This window comes from Oryzias latipes, chromosome 20 (assembly GCF_002234675.1).
Source record: "Oryzias latipes chromosome 20, ASM223467v1".
NCBI lineage: Eukaryota > Metazoa > Chordata > Actinopteri > Beloniformes > Adrianichthyidae > Oryzias > Oryzias latipes.
In genome coordinates this window covers 1,937,400-1,964,262 of record NC_019878.2, presented here as the reverse complement: position 1 = coordinate 1,964,262, position 26,863 = coordinate 1,937,400, and the positions used below count along the sequence as shown (strand labels likewise).

General features: G+C 43.8%; 1 protein-coding gene across 1 annotated transcript in view; it reads left to right on the top strand.

The window, feature by feature from the left end:
• Window positions 1-26,863, top strand: part of LOC105353823 (hemicentin-1) — a 62,558-nt gene that overhangs the window by 7,314 nt on the left and 28,381 nt on the right. The gene's annotated exons all lie outside the window — the stretch shown is intronic.

Below are 26,863 nucleotides of genomic sequence, written 5' to 3'. Positions count from 1 at the left end.
AGAGGGACGCCCACAGCACCAGACGAGCACCCCACCACACCCAGGAGTTCCGGGCATCCCCCCGCCCCAACCCCAGGTACGAGCCAGGACCCCCCAAGGGAGACCCGCTCCGCACTCCAGGCAGCCACCCACCCGGCCCACGGTTGGTCCAGGGAGGAGCAAGGCAGGGGCCCGCCGCCCCCGCCCAGGAGGGGGGAACCCCGGGGAAAAAAGGGCGGCCCACAAGGGGTGTTATAAATATGGCCCGACCAGGCTCGGCCATGTTGGAAGTTTGGAGGGGCCCAGCGCTCAGGGGCAAGGACCAGGACCCACCCCCCAGGGACACGAACACCCCCGGCTCAGGTGTAATATGAACCCCCCCACCGTGCGGAGAGAGCACCGCCGGGCCCAGGGATCCGGCACCCAAGGGACACGGCCGCCATCGCCAAGGGGCCCCCACCCCCCACCAGGGAAGGGGTAGGGGACAGATGGACCCAGGTCCCACCTTCCTTGCAAAAGGTGTGTGCGTGTATGTGTGTTTGAGAGGGTGTGTGTGTGTGTGTTTATGTTGGAATGTATATATTGAAGGGGGAGGGGTGTGTGTACTAAGGGGGGTGCAGTTAAAATTGGCGAGTAGGGCACTAAGGGGACATCTCCTGATTACTCACAGTGATGTACCCTCACCCTCCCCACCAAGGGGCCCTAAATGTCTAAGGTGCGGTTAAAATTGGCGGGTAGGGTGCCAGGAGGACATCTGCTGTTTGCTTGCAGTGATGTCCAAGCACCCCCCCTACCAAGGACCCTACATGTCTAAGGTGCAAATAAAACCGAAAGAGGGGGGGCCCACTCCATACGGCAACCATAGGAGGGGGGCCACACATGTAAAACCCCCCAACGCGCATCGCAGGCTAGACCCCCCACCCCCTCACCCTAATATGAGGTTATATGAGGAAGGGGGTAAGTTGGGGACAGCTGATAGACTGTCCCCCGGTGGTCAAACAGCCGTTCCCCAGCCCCCCCCCCCAGCAAAGGGGCCAGGGCCACCCAGCCCAGGGGCCCCACCCCCGGAGGCGCCGACACCCCAGGCCCGGCACCACCCACCCCACACAGAGAGAGAGGAGCCAGAAAGCGTCGCCCCCCCCGGAGCAAGCCCAGGCCCCCACCCCCAGACGCCGGCCCTAGAGGAGCTCTGGTCAGGCCTTGACGGGACCGAGGAGGCCAACCGGCCGAGGCAACCACTGATTGCCTCAGCGGAGACCCCGACCCGTTAGCCCCCCCGACCCGTACCAATAATGGGCCCCCCCCTCCCCCCAGAACGCCCCCCTACAGGACAGGGCCGACAAGCCCCCCACCCCACCCCAGACCCCACAGCCGAAGCGGATGACACCCAGAGCGACCGGTGGCCCCGAGAGGGTTGTCCCGTCCCGTCCCAGAGCCAGGGAAGGGCCGATCCCAGCCCCAGGTGCAAATGGGCAGCCCATCCGGCGCCGCTGGGCCCCCCCCCCCGAGCAGGGCTCCCCGCCAACCCCCCCCGGCACAGGCAAAGGGACCACCTCCACAAGCCAAGCCAGACCACCACCCCACCACGCACCCCCACACCCAAGCCCAGAGGACCACGCAGCGCCCCAGCCCGCCCCACCCAGGCACCGGACCCGACCCCCCGACCAACGGAGCCCCCACCGCCCCCGCCAGGCACCGGAGGCCCCGACCCCCACCCCAAACCACGGCAGAAGGGCAAGGAGCAGCGACGACCAAGCCCCCCACCCCCTAGGTCATGGAGTCAACCACAGGAGACCAGAGAGACTGAATTCTTTCAAAGTTACTTGAGCTTTGGGCTGACATTTTTTCCAAGCTGATATGATCAAACAGCAGATTTCTGTGTTGACTTATGTTTATATTTTTCTTGTTTTTCCAATTTATTAAAATAGTTTTTTTGGCAATACAAAGAGTTATGAATATGATAGATGCTAATCCTTCTTCTATATCGATGGCACTCATGTCACCAAGCACACAAAGTGACGGTGAGGCCGTGATTGAAACCTTAAGCCAGACTGATAAATCGGCACATACCTGCTGCCAGAGAGCCTGGACAGGCGTGCAGAACCACAGTGCGTGCATGTAGCTGTCGGGTAGATTATTATCACAGTGCTCTCAAATGTCTGAGTTACTGAGACCCATCTTGAACATCCTCTGTCCAGTGTAGTAAATTCTGTGAAGAGTTTTGAGATGGATTAGCTGCAGATTTGGACTTTTTTGTCAGTTTAAAGGTGTTAGACAGAGTTCTGACCAGAAGCTTTCATCTGTGCTGATGCTCAAATCTGCATCCCATTTTTTTGTTGGAAGGGCAATATTGTTATCTAAATTACATAAAAGTTTGTATATTTTGGAGAGAGTTCTATTCATTGAAAAATTAATCAGAGTGGTAACTACATCTGGTAGCTTTAAATCGTCGTCTTTAAATTTATACTTTTTAGTAATACTTGATTTAAGTTGCTGATATTCCAAGAAGTTATTTATTCCATGTTTGTCTTGAAGTTCCTGGGGGGTTATGAATCTTCTATCAATAATTACGTGCTCTAGTTGTTTTATGCCCCCTGCTTGCCAAGCTGGGAAGTGAATCATTTTTTTGTTAATAAGGATGTCCGGGTTGTTCCAGATGGGTGTCATTTCGCACGGTTGAATTGATGATTTTGATATTTTGAGAAATTCCCACCAGGCTATTAAAGTGGCGTTTATATTAATACTTTGGAAACAAAACTGTTTTTTAACTGTTTGGCTAATAAATGGTAGCTGTGACAGGTTGATCTTTCCACATAACGCCTGTTTCAAGTCTAACCATGAGTTGGTTTCTGGATTGTTTTTTAACCTTTTTAAGATGTATTGTAATCTATTTGCAAGAAAGTATTTGTGGAAGTTAGGTAATTCTAATCCTCCACAGCTTTTTGCAGATTTTAAAGTTTTTAGACTAATTCTTGCAGGTTTGTTGTTCCATAGAAAGCTTGATATGGATGAGTCTAATGTTTTGAACCATTTTAATGGCGGTTGTGTGGGAATCATTGAGAAGAGAGAATTAACCTTGGGTAAGATTTTCATTTTAACCGTGGCTACCTTGCCCATAAGGGACAGAGGCAGGTTGGTCCAGCGTGTTAGGCTACGTTCACACTGCAGGGCTTAATGCTCAATTCGGATTTTTTGAAAAAATCTGATTTGTTTGCTAGACCGTTCACATTTCCAAGTAAATCCGAACTTTTGTGATCTCCAGTGGGACCGTGACACGACCCAAACGAGACCCGCATGCGCAGAAGCCAGAAGAATACAGTGAACAACAGTGAACGATGTCACTTGTTGTTTGCGGAGCAAACGTTAACAATGGATGTCAACAGTGTTGTCAAAAGCGGAGCTCTTTTTGTAATATTAAATTTATTTTCACGAAGGAGCAGCACAATTACAATCTTCTCATTTTAAGAAGGTAATGGAGTCGGGATCGTCTGTACCCACTGTTGTGGAAAGGAAATGTGCATGTGTTGGGGCCGCGCGCCCGTGTGTGTGTGTGTGTGTGTGTGCAAGCGCGTGCCGCGATAGAGAATAGGGGGGGGGCAGTGTAGGCGCGCATTCATGTTGTGTGTTACGGAGGATGGTAATAAAAGAAGGTTTCCCCCAGAATAAATGCTATGGACTCTTTATTAACCCGTTCTGGAGAATCTAAGGATCAGAACAGGGAGGAGGAGGATCGCCTCGGGTCCCCCGCGCTTCTGAGCACGGTCGGAAAGGGGAGAAAGAAAAAAAAGTTATAGCGGTAAAGGTTCAACACCACGCTCTGCCATTTATCTGGAAATTTTTTCAAAAACCGCCCAGTTGCGATCAGAGCCCTGGAGTTTGGCCTGAAAAGAGCGATCAGCCCAAATAATAATCCAATCAGTGACCTCCCTTCCCTTCCACTGACTGATCTCAGCAGCATCGTCCACCATGGTTGATTTTTACGTTCTCGTTCCCGCCTACTTCAACGCAAAATGATGACGTTTGTTGCGTGTCGATGACGTACGGTTCGGAATCAAGTCGCCTGGCCGGTCACACGGCGGTTGCAATTGAAAAGAACGGCTACAATTCGGAATCAGGACGGCAAACCCACGGGGCCTGGGTCGCATTTGAAAAGATTGGATCTGTGTCATTCAGACTGTCATGAAAAGATCGGAATTGGGCCGCTTAGGGGCAAAGATTTCGGAATTGGGTCGTTTCAGCCTGCAGTGTGAACGTAGCCTTAGATCGTCCTGTATGCTTTTCAGTAATGGGGTGTGGTTTAGCTGCACCAGTTCTGATAGTTTGGGGGAAAAGTAGATACCCAGATATTTGATATTTCCTGTTTTAACTGGAATTGTGAGTCTTTGTTCCATATTCCTGTTGAGTGGTAATAAAACAGACTTATTCCAATTAATGGAATAGTCTGACATGGAGGAGAATTCATTTATGATCATTGCTGTTTCATTTACAGAATGTAAATTCCTTAAAAACAGTAATATGTCATCCGCATAAAGACTAATTTTATGATGGCTGTGTTTGGTTTTTATTCCTATAATGCTCTCATTCTGTCTTATTGCTGCAGCTAAAGGCTCAATGAATATAGCAAAAAGAGAAGGAGGGAGTGGGCAGCCCTGTCTGGTTCCTCTTCCAAGAAAAAACCTGTTTGAAGTCTGTTTATTAGTTCTAACTGATGCATTGGGGTTGTGATATAATATTTTGATCCAATTGATGAATGCTTGTCCAAAACAAAACTTATGGAGGGCGTCAATAAGGAACTTCCAATTTACTCTGTCAAAGGCTTTTTCAGCATCCAGCGATAGTACCGTCATTTCCTGGTTTTCAATGGTGGCAAAGTCTATTACATTAACTAGTCTACGGACATTATCATGCGAGTGTCTGCCTTTGATGAATCCAGTTTGGTCGAAGTGAATTATGTGAGGAGTGATTTTTTCTATTCTCTGTGCTAGTGCTTTGCAGATAATTTTTACATCTGCATTGATTAGAGAAATAGGGCGATAGCTTGAAGGGCTAGTGGGATCTTTGTCTGGTTTTAGAAGAAGAATTATGTTGGCTGAGTTCATGTTAGGTGGCATTGATTGGCTCTCATTAATAGATGTGACCGTTTTATAAAATGTTGGTGCCAGTTGTTCCCAGAATTCTTTATAAAACTCAGCAGGAAAGCCGTCAGGCCCTGGTGCTTTACCATTGGGCATAAGTAACAGAGCTTCATGAAGTTCAGACGGCGAGAGCGGAGAATCTAAGTTTGTGATTTGATCCTCATTTAGCCTGGGTAGGTTTACATTATTAAGAAATGAGTCAATACTTTGCTCTGACGGATTGATCTGCGGTGTGTACAAGTTTTTATAAAAGTTTTCAAATTCTTTATTAATCTTGACCGGGTCATGAGTGACATTTCCTGTTTGGTCCGTAATAGAGGTGATTGATGATTTTTCTCTATTAATTTTAAGCTGATTAGCCAGAAATTTGCCAGATTTATTAAAGTTTTCAAATCTTTCAAGTCATAGCCTTTGTATTTGAAATTGTGTTTGTTTATTAATGATGTCATTTAACTGCAGCTTTAAATTTTTCAGGTCGCCCAGAATGTGTTCCTGTGCAGAAGCAGCATAAGCAGTCTCCAGGGTTTTGATTTTATTTTCTAATTCTAATAAATCTGCTTTCTCTTTGCGTTTTTTGTGCGTTGAATAAGAAATGATTTTCCCTCTCATGACTGCCTTTGCTGTTTCCCAAAGAATGCACGGTGGGATGTCTGGAGTATTGTTGAAGTCTAAGAAGGTTTCCCACTCTTTTTTAAAGAATTCAAGAAATTCCTGGTCCTTTAACAGAGACGTATTAAACCTCCAAGTTGTACCAGAGGGTGTGGATTTTTCCCTAGAAATGTTTACAGAGACTGGTGCATGATCACTGATAATAATTGGATGGATATTGGAGCTTTAAATATTTTTTAAAAGAGAGTTACTGATTAAAAAATAGTCTAAACGGGAGTGTGAGTGGTGAACTGGAGAAAAAGGTGAACCCCTTAGTGCTTGGATGACATGAGCGCCACTCGTCGCAGAGACCCAAATCATTCATGAACTGCTTTAGAATACTTGCAGACTGCCATGTACGCTGGTTTGCTGCTGTGCTGAGTCTGTCAAGTTCAGGGTCCAAAACAAGGTTGACGTCTCCTCCTATAATGATTGTGGAGTCAGAGTGAACTGAGAGTGAGGTGAAGAATCTGTGAAAGAAGGAAGAGTCGTCAACATTAGGGCCATAAATACTCGCTATACAAAAGTCCTTATTCTGAATGGATATATTAATGATTACAAATCTGCCTTCTGGGTCAGTAACTGTATCCTTATGAGTAAAATTAAGATTTTTATTAGTTAAAACAGCAACTCCTCGTTGTTTGGAGTTGTAACTGGCAGAGTATATAACTGGAAATTGTAAGCAGCACATAAGGTGATTCAAAGAGTTTGATAAATGGGTCTCCTGCAGTAGAGCTATATCTGCTTTTAGACCATCCAGGTGATTTAACACTTTCAGTCTCTTTGGCTCAGAGCCAAGTCCACGCACATTCCAGCCAACGATGTTAAGACTGTTCATAACTGCTCTGACTGAAAAGGTGTAAAGCTAAGTAGTGCTTGTGTACCAGTCCGTGTGCGCGTGCCCGCATTGAGAAGCGCTGTGCGCGTGAACGTTTTCTGGCTATGTGAGCTGCGTGTCGCGTGCGTCCTATGAGAGCCTGTGTGAGGTGATTGCAGTATGTCGGCGTGTGTGTGCGGGTTCGCATGTGCACGCCCGTGTGTGCGCTTGTGTGCGAGCACGCCCGTTCAGTGCATAAATAAATACTTACCGAGGATGAGTTGCTTCCAGGTGATTTACATATGATGAGGGGGGAGAGGGGGGGGGGGAGTAAAGGAAAGAAAAAAAGAGATGGAAGGGAAAACGAAAACAACAACAAAATAACAATAGAAACATGAGTGGGACTGAGGTGAAGAAGAAAAAAAAAGACTGTTTTCCTGAGATCGAGGTGTGGATTATTGATGATCCGGTTTTCCATTCATTGAAGTAAGTTTAGCGGGTTTCTTCTGGGCAGCGCAGATGTTCTCAGCGCGGATCTGAAAGCCTTCAGCACAGCCAGGGGGTGATCTCCGGGTCCCGGAACAGCCGGCCGTCCACGTAAAGTTTGTCAACGGCCACAATCGCTCTCGAACCAGCAGCAAGATGCTTCTTCCTCAGCGGGAACAGGATCTTCCTTCTACGGAGGATTTCTGCCGGGAACTGGTCATTAACGCTGTAATGCGTGCCTTTCAGCTCTCGGCCTCGGCCCTTCACCAACTCCTTCTGTTTGAAATGTTCGAATTTAGCCACAATAGGACGCGGGCGCTGGTGGTCGGACCTTCTTCCTCCGAGGCGGTGAACCCTGTGGAAAGAGATCTTCTGCACCTCCTCCTTGGGGAGCTTCAGGTGGACCTCTAAAAAGGATCTAACGGTGGCCTCGGGGTCTTCTCCTGCCTCCTCTGGAACCCCCGCGACCACTAGATTGTCCCTCATGCTCCTCGACTGAAGATCCAGGAGGGTTTCCTTGATGGATCGGTTCTCCTCGGAGAGACGAGTGGTGTCACTGTTCAGGATCTTGACGGTCTCTCTGAGGGCCTGGTTCTCCGCTGCGAGCTCCCGCACCTGCTGCTGGCTGAATTCCAGAGACTCCCGCAGACCTTGAAATTCTCTATGGAGGATCTCCAGCAAATTGAGGCGGCAATCAAAGCTGGAGAGCTTTTTGTCAATCGAATCCAGTATATCGCTCATTCCGCTGCCTGGAGAGGACACAGCCCCGGGAGAGTCCTCAGGCCGTTCACGCTTGGCGGAGGGGGTGGTGGTGGCGGTTCTGGGCTTCACCATGTTGCAGGTATTAAAACACTCGTCAATGAATTTCTCCAGGTCCTCCAGGCTGACAGAAGCCTAATACTCTTAACAGGTTATGTTAGTTTGCAGGAAATATTTTAATATGGCGGAAAAATGAAACAAGATCGAAAATGTTTGTTCAAATGCTTACGCGCCGCCAAGTCGACTCACCACACTCGTCTCGCTGGGTCTCGCGATACTACAGCATCACGTTTTCCCCAGGGACTTTTAATGTGATACCCTTTGTTTCTCACGCTGTTTTCCCAGCAATATATTTGTCATAAACACTTATCGGCGCACCTTCTTAGCTGGCACCTCCTCAGTAACGCCCTTGCAGCATGCCTCCACCGTACCAAGTAAAAGGTGTTGTACCTGACTGATACAAATTGGTCAGTGAAATATAAAATTTGTATACGTGAACTATCCCCACAAGGGATGCAAAAGGACTTCCATTGTTCTCTCGTTTCTTTGCCCCGCCTCATGATTCCTGGCCAATAGCTGAAATGTTGAGGGGAGTCTGATTGCAGACCAATTTCAAGGTGTCATGGTCAGATCACGTGACGAACTGAAATATTTCTGTGGAAACAAACAGTTTCTCCTGTTCATGGAACCAAAACAAACCCTGGTTAGAATATTCAATGAAAAGTGAAGCTGCATGTTTCCAATGCAGACTGTTCTTCACTCTTTGGCTTTTTTTAAATTTTAGGCTTGAGTTTATATTGTGAGAGTTTAAATAAATTCAAGAAAATTAAAAGAACACATCTGATAACTCTGCTCTCAAGGTCTGTTTGGAATCTAATCTGGAAGTAGTGTCTCTCTTGACGGTTGGTTATTAAGCAAACAACACATTATCAGCACAAGTCCCAACATGCTCAGTCATCTCTGTCCAACAGGCTCATTCTTCAGTTTGGAGAGTGGGTGTTTACATGAAAGTCGCTGAGTTTTTAGAGTTTCTAGATGTCTTCTGAAGCTTCCTAAAGTCACAGTAAATAAAGTCTGGCTCCAGAAGGACATCAGGTGGGAATAACTGACAAACCATTAAGGACAAATGTCATTGCAGTGTTCACGTCAGCCACAGTAACAAAAAACTGTTCTAGACCAGAACAACTGACAGCACTGCATACTTACACACTCACGGTTCATTTTATTACACACACATGTCCGACTGCTCATTAAGGCAAACTTCTAATTAGCCAATCACAAGGCAGCAACTCGATGCGTTTAGGCATGTAGACATGGTCCAGACGATGTGCTGCAGTTCAAAACTAGCATCAACATGAGGAAGAAAGTTGATTGAAGTGACTTTAAACATGGCATGGTTGTTAGAATTATTAACAGCATCCAAAAGGCAAAATCTAAATCCAGCAATACAAAAACAAAAGCAAAGTGGATCAAATGCAGCAAGAACCTGATCATGACGAGAAAAGTGAGCGGCAATCAATAACTTACATCAATAACTTTTTTAACTGCCTCCATTTTCTTTACTTTCTTTTTCTCCTATCATGTTTCAACCTGTTCCAGCAGCTCAAACAGTCTTCCTGATGAGATCCACAGAACACAGCAGAAGCACAGCAGCAACATGCTCTGGGTTTTTGGCCTCTGGATGTTTTTCTTGTGTGACACGACATTTTCCACGAATGGTGAGTGAAGAGTTCATGAAGATATTTGCTGTCAGAGTTTAGTCTGAAGTTTAATTCTTTAATATTGATGGGTCTGTTTGGATCTGTGAACTCATCATAGAAAGTCAAATGTGTGTGTGGGGGGAGGGTGTAAAGCTAAAGTGTTTTAAGAAAACTCTACAGTTCGTTTTGTTCAGCGTTCAGTTTTTCTACATCACAGATCAGACTTGACTTGTTGAAGATGCTTTAATCTGAAGTTTGCAGCATGATCGTGACAGAAAATGTCAGTTTTTGTTTGTTTTCATCCAAAAGTTTGATTCAAACAAAATCAACGAATCAGTGATGTCAGCACTTTGGAGCTTATTTTGAAATGAAATATTAGGATTTAAAAAACTTAAATTCTAAATATCTCTGAAAATGAACAAGTATTTACAACTTTGTTTACCTTTGTACCAAATGACTAAACCTTCATTAACACAAAAATCAGAACTTAAGTCTTTAAATAGTAAAATCTTTTAACATGGTCTGTTGAATGTCAGATCTCTGCTTTGATCCTGAATCTATTTGCTAGTAAATGATCTGATAGTTGATAACCACGACAGAAAGATCCAGTTAGCATTTATGAAGCGTCTCCTTCCTGTTAATGACACCATAACAATCCTACAGTCCCTGTGGATGAGGAGGGTTTACTGTAATCTATTACTCTGAACTGTCTCTGATTCACAGAATCAGATCCACGTTATTCCAAAGTCTGACTTTTACTTTAAAGTGGAAATGAGAGATGAAGGCTGTGGAAGTTTTTGTCATGATGAGTCGAACAAACAAAATGATGTCAGGAGAAGCAGAGTGACTTTTATGTCATTTTTTTAAAGTGGCTTTGTCGTCTAATCAGTTGTTCCACTTTATTTATGATCATCTTATAAAAACAAACTGACAGTTCTATTCATTTCATGTTACACAATGTTAATTGGAATGCTGCATGTTTGCACCACACTGTGTTGTAAATAGCTTTCTCTCTTCATTTTACTGACCATGTAGTAATTTGGTGATAGGAGCTCTGCTGCAAATGCAATTTCCCCCTGCGATAAACAGTAAGTAAGTATTCTGATTCTGATAATTATCACACGAAGCTGTGGAGCAGGTTTGAGTCATGAGCTGGTGCCCCTGAGCTGCAGGAGGAGGAGGATCTATGACCCTGGAGACAGCAGAGAAGCAGCTACGTCTGCAAGAGGCAGAGCAGCTAGAATGTTGACAACAACAGCAGGTTCCTGAAGTTTAGTGTCATCCAAGGCGTGAGCCAGGGCAACAATTGCTGCTGCAACTAGTGACCAGCATAACTGTCAAAGAGATAACCACCAAAAAATTTAAATTTGAACAAATGATTGAGATTGGCTGAGGAAAATAACAGGGGAGTTTATCTATTGGTTCAGAATGGATGTGTGACTCCACACATGGAGAACAAGAGTTTTCTGCTCTGTGTTGTGCTCCAATGAAGAAAGATCACGCTTGGTTGTTGAGTCAATTTCCTTTAATCGTGCCTGGTTAACAGAAAACAAAATGGACAATGCTGTTCAGAGTTTCCTCCGTGTTTTCACCCCTAACAGTTGAAAAATGCACATAAAGAAAGAAGATTTTGCATAAACATCCATGAAAAATGGTGCAAACCTTTACTAGTTCCCCAGAAGTAGTGCAACTTAGCTTGTTTGGAGCGGTTAAAAATAAATAAAACAACACAGACTACTGAAAATTGACAACACACAATTCCTAATTTTTGTGAGTTAAATTGCAACAAACTAACAACTAATTTAACAAATAAAATAACTACTAAGGACCAACACATAGAGATGCATGTTTTACCTCAGCCACAGTTCACAGCAGTCTAAATGTGCATGCTCATCCACGCCTGCTTGCCTGACCATGGTGAGTTCAAGTACCCTTGGACAGACTTTGTACAAATGTATGCAAAACAACTTTTTACCATAAATTTGGTGGAATTAAACTACCAGAATCTTAACCCTTGTTAAATTCCCTCCTCCTGGAATTCCACCAAATTCCCACATCCCATTGGCCAGGTTTGTGTAAAAAAGCAGAGACCAATATCGCAAAAATCAAATCCTTGAATCAGTATAAAAAACTGACTTAACAGATTAAAAGAAGTAAACAGGTTGATCAAGTCTGTTAACCCTTTTAGAATGCAGAGATGCAGCCTAAATCCCTAATCAAATTGGTCAAAACAAAATAAACAAACAAAGAAACAAATGTTGTAAAACACAAATATCAACAGCAGAGGAAAAGAAAAAGAACCACCTAAACCGTAGTTTACACCCATGCAGGTTCCTGCATCATGGCTGAAATAAGTCTGGTCACAGGTTTAAGTACTCGACCTGCTCTAGAAACAAGGTGCCCTGGAACATGGGCTGAAGTGACTGGTGGCACAGGTCTATAGTCACTGTTGGACCCTTTGTGTCCGTAGTCTGGTAGGGGGTAGTGTCAGTCAGAGGACTGGTCATGTAGAAGTCAGCTCTTGGTGAGTAACCATCAGCACCGGCAGGGAGATCTGGTCGGAGATCTGGGGCAACATCCTCTTAGTGGTTCCCAAAACACTTTGGGAACCAGACACATCCGATCATAGACTAGTTTTCACTTAACCACCAGTGATGCTGTTGTCACACCCAAACGAGACCCAAGTAGCAGTCCATTCTTCTGTAGAATCAAGTTGGAGGCTATTCATGTCGCTCAGATCCACATTTTCTATGTTGCACCCCTCCTAAGTTTTTCCAACACCAAGATTCTATGACTCAATAACAGTAGGGAAGCTAACGTCAAGGAGCAGATGCCTGTGAACAACTCTGCAGCGTCCGTTTGAATCCTTTATTTTGTAGACATAAAGTTGGGGTTGACTGCCCACAACTGTGTAGACCAGAGGTGGGCACTGAGGGCCGCATTCCTGCATGTTTTCCAGCATACCCTGCTCTGGCTTGTTCTGATTGGCTGGACACACCTGGACCAGGTAATCAGCCATGACTAGGGCAAGACTATCTGGAAATCATGCAGACACACCGGCCCTTGAGGCCTGGAATTGCCCACACCTGGTGTAGACTGTAGGTTCTTCCCATTTCTCATCCAGTTTCTTCTTGGCTTTATTGGCTAGGAGTGCTCTGTCGCCAATCTGGAGGGCAACATCCTTGATTTTCTTGTTCTACCCTTTCGCCTGGTGCTCTTGCTGCTGAACGGCCTGCTGCAGAGCCACTTTCACAGCATCTGTGACGTTTGTTAGAAGTGTGGCTGAATAGGTGGTGAAATCAGACACATCAGAGTTGTCCCAGAGCTTTTTGGCCACTTGTTTTGCCGACTGGTTGTGACATGGAAAAGCATGGGCCCTCTTCGGGAAGTGATCGGTCACACCTAACACTTTTACAGAACGCTTGTTCTTGTCCTCCACTGACCAAAAGTCAATACGGACTAGTTCCATTAGAGCAGTAGTCCTTATTATCCTCTCTAGCGGAGCATGAGCAGCTGGTTCTGGAGTCTTGGCGAGAACACAACAGGGCCAACACTGGATATATTTAGAGACATCTTGTTGCATGTATGGCCAAAAGAACAGCTGCCTAGAGAGATGGAGAGTGCTAGCCTGGCCCTGATGACCAACTAACTCATGGACACTTTCCAAGCCCCTTTTCCTGAGGTCAGCCAGCAGGACAAACTGGAGCCTCTTCATCTTGGTTACTGGTTTCTTGGTTTACCTATACAGTAGTCTATCTTTGACTATGAATCTCTCCCAGAATTTCAATAGAGTTAGCTAGCTGAGAGTAAATCCAGACCTTTCATGTCTTGAGGGGTAAATTTTGCGGGTGACAAATGGCAGCAGTATTAAGACGGTGACATCTTGCCTTTGACTGTATTCCAATTTTCTCAAAGTGAAAGATGGCAGAGGCTCAGGATCATTGGGTTGCAGTGATTGCACACATTGATGGAGATAAACAGCTGGAGTTTCTGTACCTCTTTGCCAGTGATCATGGTGCTGCCTTGATCTCTGGTAAACCAACTGAGCTTGGGGTGTGAACAGTGGTTTGCAAGAGTTGAACAGATTGGTTATATTAGAGACTGAGTCCGAAAGCATCTTGCACCATGTTAACTTCAGCCCTATCAGCTTCCTGGATCAATCTGCTGTATGGTTCCTTCGATAGCCTATCACTGACGGGTGAAGCAAATGGTTAACGGCTCAAAGCATCAGCCAGAACATTTTTGAAACCTGGGATGTATTTCAGGTCATAGTCGTAGGCTGAAAGCTTTGCCACCCACCTTTGTTCATAAGCATCCAGCTTAGGTTTAGTGAGCATGTTAGTCAAAGGATTGTTATCGGTTAACACTGTGAATTGTGCCCCTTTAGCCAGAGACTGAATTTCTCTGTGATGCTCCACTTCAGGGCCTTGAACTACAGTGTGAGCTGGGTATCATTGTTGCTATTCGCTCAAGTTTTTATTTGCAAATCCAACCGGACGAGCTTTTTCTTCGCTAACAGGGAGCTGAGATAAAACTGCATGGAGGTCATTCAAAGATCCATCAACCAAGAGAATAAAGGGCCTGTTGAAATCCGGGTGAGTCATAGCAGCACAGTTCAAGAGTGCACCCTTTAGCTTCTCAAAGGCCTCATCACAAGCTCGAGTCCAGTCCGCTTCAGTCAGTTTCCTGAATGCCCCGATTCTTCTTCTCGTTTGTAGGTGTCTGCTCTTCCGCTTCTGTCCAGCCATGAGAGCAAACAGAGGTTTTGCAATGGCCGAACACCAAGGAATGAAGCTCTGATAAAAAGACAAAAAAAACAAAACACCATCCCTAAGAAGGATCTTTATTTTTTTTACGGAGGGCGTAGAACCATCGACATCCATCAGAGACACCTTGGGCATGTTGGAAATCATTGCCACTCTGGAAGGACCCACAGACACTCCTTCCATGTCTAAAAAATCGGACAGATCTGTGCAGAAGGTGACATTTCTTTGGGCTCAGCTTGAGATAGTTATCCCTCATCTTCTGGAAGACAACATGCAGTCTTTGAAGAGCTTCTTCCTCAGTTGGGGCAAAAACTCGCAGATCATCAAAATAGCAGAGTAGACTGGTGAAGTTGAGTTCTCCAAAGATATTCAATATCATGCGCATGAATGATGCAGGCCCATGACAGAGTCCTTGGGACATTGTGTTGTACTTGCATAGCCCAACTGGTGCAGTGAAAGCGCTGTTGTAAAACCCTGATGTCAGCCATCTGAAATCTGTACAGATCCTTAAGTTTCCATCTGTCTTCCAGACCATAAGAAGAGGAGATGCATATTTGCCAGCTGACTTGCGAATGATTCCTTTCACTTCCAAATCTGTCAGAACCTGACGTAGCTTTTGATAATGAGCTGGAAAAACCCTGCGATATGGTATCCAAAAGGGTTGTTTGTCTGTCAGGTGGATGCGATGAACAAAACCCTGTGCCTCATCACAATCAAGAGGGTGATGTGAAAATATGTCTTCATACTGCTCTGTCAGTTCTACGAGTTTTTCCTTGGAACGAAGATAGCATGACAGGAGTCGATATCAAGATCACTCAATTACAGTTCTTCCAGCTTGGCTTTAAGGTGATTTTGTGTGACAGATGGCCTAGGTTGAGAGTCTGAGTCTTGGCCTTCGCTGGTGCAATGATTCTGGCTGAGGCGGAAATCATCAATGGTGACACATTTTGAAACATCTGCAACTTTTGAATTCTATCTGAGAATGACCGGTCTGTTAAAAGGGTTGCTAATCTTCAAAGGAACCCATCTGTCCCCATACATGGAGGTAATTAGACGTCCCACCAACATGTTCCTGGTTCTGGCTCTAGAAGAGCAGGGTTCTACCAGGATGGTGCTGTCAGGGGATAATGGAGAGTTGCTGGGCGGTTTCCCCCACACCAAATATTCCTTTTGAAGAAAAACGTGACTGCACGAGGCAACCTCAGTGTTCCAATGATGGAAGGTGCGTCTGCTCCCCTCCATCTGACTGAGCAGGACATCATGCTCAGTCAGAAGGAGTAAGATCCTTGACCAATGTATGTCAAGGAAATGTTTATAGTCAGGAAGAGAGTGTTTCCAGTCGTTGGAAACATGTTTTCAATCATCACTGTTGTTTGTAAGAACATTAGCTTAACTTCTTTAGGACGTTTTAACCAATTATAAGGTCATCCACCAGGAAAGGAACAATGCACCTTATCCCATGGATAGTGAGCATGAAGTCATAAATACACTTCGGGTGAGTCTGCTTACTGCCGCAACCGGCCAGAAGAATTTGCTCTGTCGACTTTAAATCTCCAATCTTGGCTCCCGCTTCCAATAGATTGTGTACTTATGGAGAGAAATTAGACTCAGTCGGATTTGTGCGTGCGTAATTCTTGATTTGTGCGTAAATTAGGATTTGTGTTTGCATATTCTTGCTTTGTTCGTGCGTAAATTAGGATTTGTGCATAAATTTGGATTTGTGCGTGATTTGTTAGTCACATAATACGTTTTGTGTATAAGTAAAAAAAATATAAAATGAAAAAAATACAAAATGCAATTTATGTATGCACAAATTAAGATTACAACAGCTTGAAACTACTTACACACACACATCTTTAAAAAACACGCACGAATCCCTTGTTACGCACACACGAAGCCAAAGTTACGCACGGATCTACCGTGAGACTGTTTTCACGTCTCACAAATTCGTCCGTAAGTGCTGCGTTTAAATACCAGTGGAATGCTCGGTCATTAGAATTTTCCTATCAGCCTTCCCTTCTAAAGGTATCCAGACAATGACTCAATCAATACATGAAGACAGTAGATGTTAGTGTTGAACATAGAGGCTACTTACTTCGGGGCGCTGACCACCGAGATGGGCCGCCATTCTTCCCGTGACTCTCTCAGTCTGACTGCCTCTGATTTTTCCGGAAGAAAAAAACAGTGCCCCCTACTGGTCGTTCCTGTTACGCATTTTGTATCAATTCGGTGTCTCTGAGAATAATATACTTTTAACATATATATTAGCGTTTAAAAGTGAACGTCATATTCTCAAATAATTTTTATTTTCCTTTAAAGTTTTTTTAAGCCCTGCTACACCCACTGAAGGAGATACGTTTAGAAGGGAAGGCTGATAGGAAAATTCTAATGACCGAGCATTCCACTGGTATTTAAACGCAGCACTTACGGACGAATTTGTGAGACGTGAAAACAGTCTCACGGTAGATCCGTGCGTAACTTTGGCTTTGTGTGTGCGTAACAAGGGATTCGTGCGTGTTTTTTGAAGATGTGTGTGTGTGTAAGTAGTTTCAAGCTGTTGTAATCTTAATTTGTGCATACGTAAATTGCATTTTGTATTTTTTTCATTTTATATTTTTTTAACTTATACACAAAACGTATTATGTGAGTAACAAATCACGCACAAATCCAAATTTATGCACAAATCCTAATTTACGCACGCACAAAGCAAGAATATGCATACACAAATCCTAATTTACGCACAAATCAAGAATTACACACGCACAAATCCGACTGAGTCTAATTTCTCTCCATATGTACTGCTACGTCACTCACTGTGCAAGCCATGAACCCTGAATCAGTCATGCCTCTCAGTTCAACATTGTGAACCTGAACCTGGTAATAGAATAACTTGCTCAAGGCTGGAACCTCTGTTGTCGCTTGAACTACAACTTGGTATCCCTCTGGAGTAGAGGTACGATCGGAACCTAGCCCGAGCCCGACCAATTAATTTGATTAACCGGCCCGAGCTCGAAGCATACCCGAAATTTCAATGTATCCCATAGTACTTTTGGCAGAAAAAAACGCAAGATTTCTTGAGGTTAAAATAATCTACATATTTTTATGATCATGATAATTGCATTTGCGCAACGAAATAACGCTGGAACACAGAATAAGAGGCCAGACAAAGTGATGCGCACTCGCTTAATTACGCAGAGAAATACTGCAGCCCACCACTAGGCTTGAAATAGAAAAATGCAAATCAAATGAATGGGAAAAGATACATATGAAATTGTTATTTTCTATAGTTTTGTTTAAACGACATTTAAAATAAAAGCCTTAATTTTCTCTATCTTCAATTTGGTCTGAAAATGGAAAAGCTAAATGATCTAAGAGCAAGAACACAGAAATACAATAAGTCTACATAAATAAACTAGATAAATTAATAAAGAATAACATTCTTTATTTAAATGATTTGCATTGGAACACAAAAAACAACCTGCTTTAAGAAGTATTGAAACAAAATACATAGGATCATTTTCAGGAATCCGCTTTTAGAATAAAATCATACTATAGGCCCCTAACGTAAGAACAGACCTGCTGTAAAGAGTAATTTAACATAATATAAATAAGCAAGCTAGATAAAATACAACATTATTAATTTGAATATATAAGAACAAAAATTATGTGTTAAGACCATAATTAAAAAAAATAAAAAACCAAACAAAGTGCGTAAATGCGTAAAAATAGGCCTACTAATAATTACATATAACTCAAACAAGAAAAAAAAAACAAGAAAAACTATTATGTTTGAATAAAAAGCAAAAGCTTAGTGAATGTATTATACAAAAAATGTCAAACATGAACAAACAATAAACGTTACAAACTGTGCAAAACATAAATACAATTAAAGTGTTCAAGCTGCTGACTGGCCTTGCCTATAGTCTGCAAATTACAGCCTCGTGTCCTGGTCTTTATTCCTGTGAAATAAGGGAAATAATTAAAGCCTCAGACAATAATTAAAATGGTGATTTTAACAGCAGTATATTACTGACATTGTTTATATTGTAACGCCCAGCAGGTACGTACGGGAGCCAAGCTGTCGACCAGTTGAGGTGTCAATCAATCTGGCTGCGCTGGAGAACTGTCCATGTCCCATACGACGCACGACTCGGAACAGTCTCAGTGAGGAGGACGCAGAAAGAGAAGCTGAAAGTGCAGTCTCCTTTCCAGCATAACAAGACCATTTATTTTGAACACGCAAAACATTGAACATTGCACAGGAGTGATCAACCTCTCCCCCTCCCACACTTATGGTGCAACAACAAGAAACAAACATGACAGGAAGAACAAACTAAGGTGAAACAACGAAACTGCCATTTGCAAAGAAACGTGGGCAAAAAGAAACGCTCCTGCTGAGCCCTAATTAGATCAGGGGACCACATCCCACAATCCCCTGCTGCTACAGACCTAGAATGCACATGACCGCCACTACAATATTTGTGGTCGTCATGCAGGAACAAGATTGCGTCCACTGTACCAGGTTTCAGTGAAGTTCTCCGCTGATCTATCATGCGGCCAGCTGCGCTAAAAACTTGCTCACTGCTGCTGCTGCTTGCAGGTATGCACAACATGGATCTTGCTAACTTGGCAAGTTTGGGTATATACTGGAGATTATTCTCCACCAGCCAAGCAAATCTCGGTCATCAGCCATGACATGCTTTGACTAATGTACAGGTGAACCTGTGTTTTCCTACTTTTTCGTTTTGGAGAAAGGGGGCTGGTGTGCGCCTCGTCCTTCTCGTTTTCAAAAGTTGTAGAGGTGGCTACTCCTCCTTCATCTTCTTCTTCTTCTAGGAGTGTGCGGACATGTGCAAGCACCTCTGACACCTCTGTCGGTGTCATCATTTTGATTTTGTTGAAGTTAGGCCACAGTAACAGTGCAACTTTGTGCAACATATGTATTTTGATTTTTTGATCCAAAAGTTCAGAATGCCTGTGGCGCACAAACACCTGCTTAGGATTATCCATAGAACTGGGTTGACAGTGCTTTTTTAACTTCTCATTCCAGAGACAAACTAATCTAGCCACAGGGGTTGCAAGCCAGTAACTTCTGTGCCAGTAACTTCTGTGCCGGTCCCAAGCCCGGATAAATAGAGAGGGTTGCGTCAGGAAGGGCATCCGGCGTAAAAATTGCCAAAATAACCATGCGAATCATCCACAACACTTTAGACAGAGACAAACTAGAGAGACAAACTAGAGACAAACTAGAGACAAACATTCCAGAGACAAACTAGATACAGTGTGGTATATTTATCTCCTTCCAGGTCTCGTTGTGCTTCATAGAAAGGCTCTAGAAAGGAGATCAAAAAATCTGACAGATCTGGTGCAATGTTGTCCATGCGCAACTCCTCTGCACGTGACTGTGGCTTCTCACACAACTCATTATATATCTCGCGCACAGACTTGAGCGTCAAGTAAACGGTGCTGAATCTGGTTTCAACCATCTGAAGCACTGTTTTTGATAGTTGTGCTGCCAAACCAGATTGCTTGAAGAAACGGACAACACACTTGGCTGCAATAATTGTTTCTCTGAGGTCTGGGGCGTCAGCAGACAGTGCGTTCTTGTCCAGGGCATGCCGAAGTACAGTGTTGATCACATGATCAAGGCACGAGAGGCGCTTGTAAGGCTCCAAAGCTTTGACGATGTTACTGACCTGATCTGTAACCCACACTATTCTGGATAAAGATGAAGGTTCCAAATCTATTCACCAGAAGCCGGACCAGTTCTCTTCTTATATTCGCCCCCGTTTTGGCATCTTCTGCTGGAAACACAGCAGTGGTGAGTGTTTTTCCAACCAAGCTGAAATTCGTTTCAGTAAAGTGACAAGTTATTATAATATAACTCATCTCTCTGTAATCATCCGTCCACATATCGGTACTCATGGCGACGTCACAGCCGCCTGCCAGAGCTTTCTTTACCCGCTCAATTAACAAGCCCCTTTTTACCTTCTTTTTACCTTCTTTTCAGCCTTCTTCGGCACGCCTTCAGCCTTCTTCCCCCATTACACCACAGTGTAATGGGGGAAGACCAAGTCCTTTTCAGTTCCCCTGTCTGAAGTTTATCCTTGATTTCTTGCTGCTCCATATCGGGGATACCTAAACAAAACAGATGCGGACTTGCTGAGGGAAGATTACATTCACGATACGTGCGCAAAGCGTGCCCTGGCCCTGCGTCTGCGCTTCAAGTTTAGTCGTGGTTATGTAGCAAATACCTTACAGCGCCTTCTCTGTTTTAACCAAATTATTTATTTATAACAAGTGTTCCTTAGTTTAGTATCCACACATCGTTTTAGTATAAATTTTTATAAACATATATTTATTAAAAAAGTCAGCGAGAGAGAAGCCCGACCCGAACGTAATGATTGTCATTTTAGTCCCCGACCCGAATTTTCGGGGTGGGTCAGGTTCTGACTCGGGCTTAAGATCTTACCTCTACTCTGGAGTGGTAGAGCATACTTTGACATAGACCAGATCAAGATTTGGTTCAGTGAACAGGGTTTTCTTTTCCCCTCACACTGCCCATCTCCGAGCGCGAGTGTCTTAGTTTCCCAAAGGCTGAGTCTGATTAGCACAGTTCTGAGTATGGTTCTGTAAAGGCAGTTGGTTCTGTCTTGGGCAGCTCTGCAGTGTCCAGGAGAAAAGCGCGCCAACTGTTTCTTCTACAGCGTGAAAGATTCGAGTGACCTTTGTTACCACAAATTTTGCAGGATCTAGGAAGGCGATCAGGAGCTCCATGCTGAGCTGAAAATAATTATGCTGGGTTGTGGCGAGCCACCAAACAGTCCAATAACTAATTCAATGAAATTCATTGTGTCTATAAGTTCTATTAAGCACTTAAATTGTTTTTTTATCAGACACTGGGTTTGTTTTGTGTAAAACCTACCGACATGTTTCGGCGGAATGCCTTCCACCTTCGTCAGGGTCGTCATCAGATGGTGGCGTGTGACGTCTTTAAAAACAGCTGATTTGTGACTGAGGCGGAGTCACCTGTCAAACTTTGACAAGTGACTCCGCCCCTTGATGTCCGTCTTTCTCTGGAAAAGACGGACGGAAAAGGCCAAAGTCCTCCGCACCGAAGACAACAGACACCGCAGATGGATCATGGAGGCGGTGGAGATCAGAAAACGAGCCCACACTTCCATGAACCGGGATGAGGGGGCTTTCCTGCTCTCTCACACCTGGAGCAACATCCTCCAGAGAAAGACGGACATCAAGGGGCGGAGTCACTTGTCAAAGTTTGACAGGTGACTCCGCCTCAGTCACAAATCAGCTGTTTTTAAAGACGTCACACGCCACCATCTGATGACGACCCTGACGAAGGTGGAAGGCATTCCGCCGAAACATGTCGGTAGGTTTTACACAAAACAAACCCAGTGTCTGATAAAAAAACAATTTAAGTGCTTAGTCCAATAACTGTGTCAGAGAGTGTACACCCTCCAAACCCAAAGGTTGGCAACCCAGTCTAATCCTAAAATGTGTAGTAGCTACATTTGTCCACATGGAAATGCGTGAGAGTTTTACAAAAACGCCCCTAAACTGTGAGGCGGATACGTTTCATTTTTCTATTAATTTTCTACGAGCCTTCTCAGGATCATGTGACTCTGGAGGTTTGGCCTGCCGTGAGCAAAAAACATGGCGGATGCACGTTCATTTTCGGTGGAATATCCCATAAAACAAGATATTTTGAGGACTAATTTTTATTTTGACAACATTTCTAGTGAGAAATATACCATTTTCTTTTAAAATATGCTTTCATTTTGGACATACAGTTTGTAGTTTGCTTGTTTCGTTCAACCTTTTCTCCCCAAAGGCTCTGTTACGTTGGAGAAACACGTTAACTTTCATCCATATCTGCAGACGTGCGCGTGGGTCACGTGACTAATATGTTTCTCTTTTTTTCCGCAGAAAATTGTAAAATATGAGTGAATATGGACTGATTTATTTTTGAAAACATTTCTAGCAGTATATATCCCCTTTATTTTCGTAATATTGCAGACATGAAGTTGTTTACGTTCAACTTTTCCTCAAAGGATCTGAAAGCGTCTGATCTTTTCCATTCATATATGCGGGCTGACGTGGGTCACGTGACATGCATTTCTCTTTTTTTTCTTGTGGAAAATCTCCTAAAAAGGTACGTTGCGATTTATTAATTTCTTTTATTTACATTTCTAGGGACCCGTGTATAGGTTTTCTCGTTCCGTGTTGCTGTTGCGGCGATCAGGCTTTGATTGACAAGTGATGTGACGTATGCGAGTTGTTTGTTATCGCGAGACACACACTAGGAGGCGGTGTTGTACATGTGACTGAAGTGCATGGTGAATGGCGAGTCTGTGATAATTAAAGCCTGTTCAAACATCGGAGGTCGTCCTGACTCATCAATATTACATGGTGTCAGAAGAAAAGAATTCGGAAAGAAGAGGAAATGGCGCAGTTTCAACCACCACCGAATCTAAGTTTGCAAGGAAATTTGGCGGAAAACTGGAGAAACTGGAGTCAGCGTTTTGAGCTCTTCTGTACCGCCAGCGGCATCGCGGAAAAGTCCGAGAAGGTGCAATGTGCAACTTTTCTTCACGTCGCGGGAGATGAAGCGGTAAAAGTATACAATACTTTTGAATTTGGAGACGACGAGAAAGACAAAATTGAAGTGCTGAAAAAGAAGTTTAAGGACTATTGTGAACCTAGAAAAAACTTAACTTACATACGGCACATGTTCTTCACAAGAGCGCAGAAACAGGAAGAAACCATTGATGCATATGTCACAGATTTAAGAAACAAAGCCAAGGACTGTGAATTCAAAGATTTACACGATTCCCTGGTATGTGACAGAATTGTGTGTGGCATTACGAATGACCAAGTGAGAGGCAGATTACTCAGAGAGGCAGATCTGACACTTGAAAAGGCCATTAATATTTGCCGTGCCAGTGAAATAACGACCAGCCAGGTGAAAGCTCTCACTGAAGAGGCAGAAGTGAGTAGACTGATGACAAAAGAAAATAAAGAACATTCAAACCTGTGAAAGCAGAGTTCAAAGAAATAAACTGCAATAGATGTGGACTCAAGCATGCAGTTAAAAAATGTCCTGCATTTGGACAGTCATGCAATTTGTGCAAGAAAAAGAATCATTTTGCTAAAATGTGCAGATCACAAGTTCAAAGGAAGCAGCAAGGAGAGAGAGTGCATACAGTGGAGCAGAGAGAAAGTGAAAATGACATGTTTCTGGGAGCAGTAAACAAAGAGGAAAAAGTCATTTCTGTAATGGATTCTGGAGATACAAACACTGAGATTTGGACAGAAAACTTCAAGATCAACAAAAAACAGGTGACATGTAAGCTGGACACAGGAGCAGATTGTAATGTTATGTCTGTGAAAACTCTCACTGCACTTGAAGCTGCAGGTTCATTGAAAGCAAGTAAAACAAAACTAGTTCCCTGTTTTGGTCACAAGGCGGCAGCAATAGGCAAGAAACAACTGATCTGTGAGTACAAAGGAAAAAAGCACAAGATTGAGTTTGAAATCACTCAGGAAGATGTGAGCACTATAATTGGAGGAACTACATGCTTAAAAATAGGCTTACTTCAGAGAGTATATGCAGTTGGAAAAGAACAAGAAATTCTCAAAGACTATAATGATTTGTTTGATGGTCTTGGTTGTTTGCCAGGTCAGCATCACATCCAAATAGACCCCTCAGTCTCACCAGTCGTACACGCACCCAGAAGAATTCCTGTAGCCCTGAGAGACAGAGTGGTCAAAGAACTACAGAGAATGGAAAACATGGGAGTTATTATAAGACAGACAGAGGCAACAGAGTGGGTTAACAGCATGGTGACTGTAGTTACACCCAAGAAAATTCGGATATGCATGGATCCAAAAGACTTGAACAGAGCAATTAAACGAGAACATTATCCATTGCTCACTGTGGAAGAAGTCTCGTATGCCAAACGCCAAATACTTCTCTGTGTTAGACGCTAACCAAGGATTTTGGCAGATCAAGCTGGATGATGAAAGCTCAAGGCTCTGTACATTTAACACACCCATCGGTCGTTACAGGTTTCTACGGCTACCTTTTGGCATCTCATCAGCACCTGAAGTGTTCCAGAGAGCGGTAGCACAAATGATTGAGGATCTGGATGGTGTTGTAAACATCATAGACGATTTGCTAGTGTGGGGCGACTCGAAAGAGGAACACGATGACAGACTGAGAAAGCTGCTGGACAGAGCAAGACAATACAACCTGAAACTGAACAGAAACAAATGTTTCATCAGAACTAATGAAATCAAATATATTGGACACACACTCACAGATAAAGGACTGAAACCAGATGAAGAAAAAGTAAGAGCAGTGACGCAGCTACCCCCACCTCAGGACAAACAAGAACTACAGAGGTTTTTAGGAATGGTCCAGTACTTGGCCAAATTCATACCAAACCTGTCAGACATCAGTGCACCATTGAGACAGCTGCTTGACGGAGACATAGAGTGGCACTGGGAAGAAGCACAGAAAACGAGCTTTGAAAATCTTAAACAGCTCGTCACCAAGGCTCCAACTCTGAAGTTTTATGATGTCAACAAGCCAGTGACACTCTCGGTTGATGCAAGTTCACAAGGCTTGGGAGCAGTTTTACTGCAAGATGGACTACCTGTAGCCTATGGGTCACGAGCACTAACAGATTGTCAGCAAAGATATGCTCAGATAGAAAAAGAGCTGCTAGCAATTGTGTATGGCTGTGAGAAGTTTCACCAGTACGTTTATGGAAAAGACATTCAGGTTGAAAGTGATCACAAGCCACTGGAGAGCATCTTTAAGAAATCTCTGCACCAAGCACCCATGAGATTACAGAGAATGCTCCTGAGATTGCAAAGATACAGCCTAAAAGTGACATACAAACCCGGCAAAGAACTCCATATTGCAGACACACTGAGCAGAGCATTCTTAAGAGAAAAAGAGGAAGATTTGATGGGAAAAGAGCTGGAGGTAAACACGATTACACCTCAACTACCAATGTCAGAGGAAAAGCTGAATAAGTTTAAGAAAGCTACAGCAGAAGATCCAGAACTACAACATCTAAAAGAGAGAGTTCAGAGAGGATGGCCAAAAGAGCGGCATGCTGTTCACAAAGACATTCAGCCATATTGGACATTCAAGGAAGAGATCACATACACAGCTGGACTTATGTTCAAGGGATCAAAGCTCATAGTACCACAAAGGTTGAGACAAGAAATGCTTGAAAAAATTCACGAATCACACTTGGGAATGGTCAAGTGCAAAGAAAGAGCCAGAGACATTTTATATTGGCCAAACATGTCCAAACACATTGAAGAGACAGTGTGAAAGTGTGCAGTCTGTAACGAGAACAAGAACAGTAATCCAAGAGAACCATTACTATCACACCCAGTACCAGACAGACCATGGGAGAAAGTAGGCACAGACTTATTTCACTACAAAGGAGCAGAGTTTGTGTTATGTGTGGACTACTTTTCTAAATTTCCAGAGATCATGAAACTGAAAGACACTACCAGTCACAGTGTCATAGTGGCTCTGAAATCAATATTTGCCAGGCACGGGATACCTGATGTTGTGATTTCAGATAATGGACCTCAGTATGGCAGTGCTGAGTTCAAGGACTTTGCTGAAAGCTGGGAATTCAGGCATGTCACATCTAGTCCCACACATGCCCAGTCCAATGGTCAGTCAGAACGAACAGTACAAACAATCAAAAATCTGCTCAAGAAATCAGAAAATGGAAAAGGAGATCCCTATATTTCACTCCTGGAGTTTCGCAATACACCACTGGAAAGTGTAGGCTTATCCCCGGCGCAGTTGCTAATGGGACGAAGACTCAAAGGAAAGTTACCAACTTCCACTTCTCTACTCACTCCAAAGGGATCAGCTCAAGCACAGAAACACCTAAGAGGAAGACAGGAGAAGCAAAAGCTTTACTTCGACAGACAGACAAGAAATCTTCCAGACTTGCATTCGGGTGAGAATGTAAGGATGCAGAGAGGAACAACATGGCAGCCTGCAGGGGTTCTCCACAAGCATGAGCAACCACGTTCATTTGTGGTTCGTACACCTGATGGAAGACTTTACAGAAGAAACAGGAAACGTCTGAGGAGAACGGAGGAGAAAACCTTTCCACCAGCAGAGGGACAGAGTCTGAATGAGGAAAACAACAATGATGAGAGTCAACATACTGAGCAACCCAATGACAATGAACAGACTGTTGATGCTCATGACAATGAGACTCCTAACCAATCTATCTTTTATAGAACCAGATCTGGCAGACAAGTGAGATTACCTGCTAGGTACAGAGAGTAAATTTCAGTTACTTAGCATTCTAAGGAAATGTTGTTATGGGTTGGGATGTTATATTTTTTTTAGTATAATACAAATGTTTTATTTGTTTCATTACTTGTTAAAAAGGGGGATGTGACGTATGCGAGTTGTTTGTTATCGCGAGACACACACTAGGAAGCGGTGTTGTACATGTGACTGAAGTGCATGGTGAATGGCGAGTCTGTGATAATTAAAGC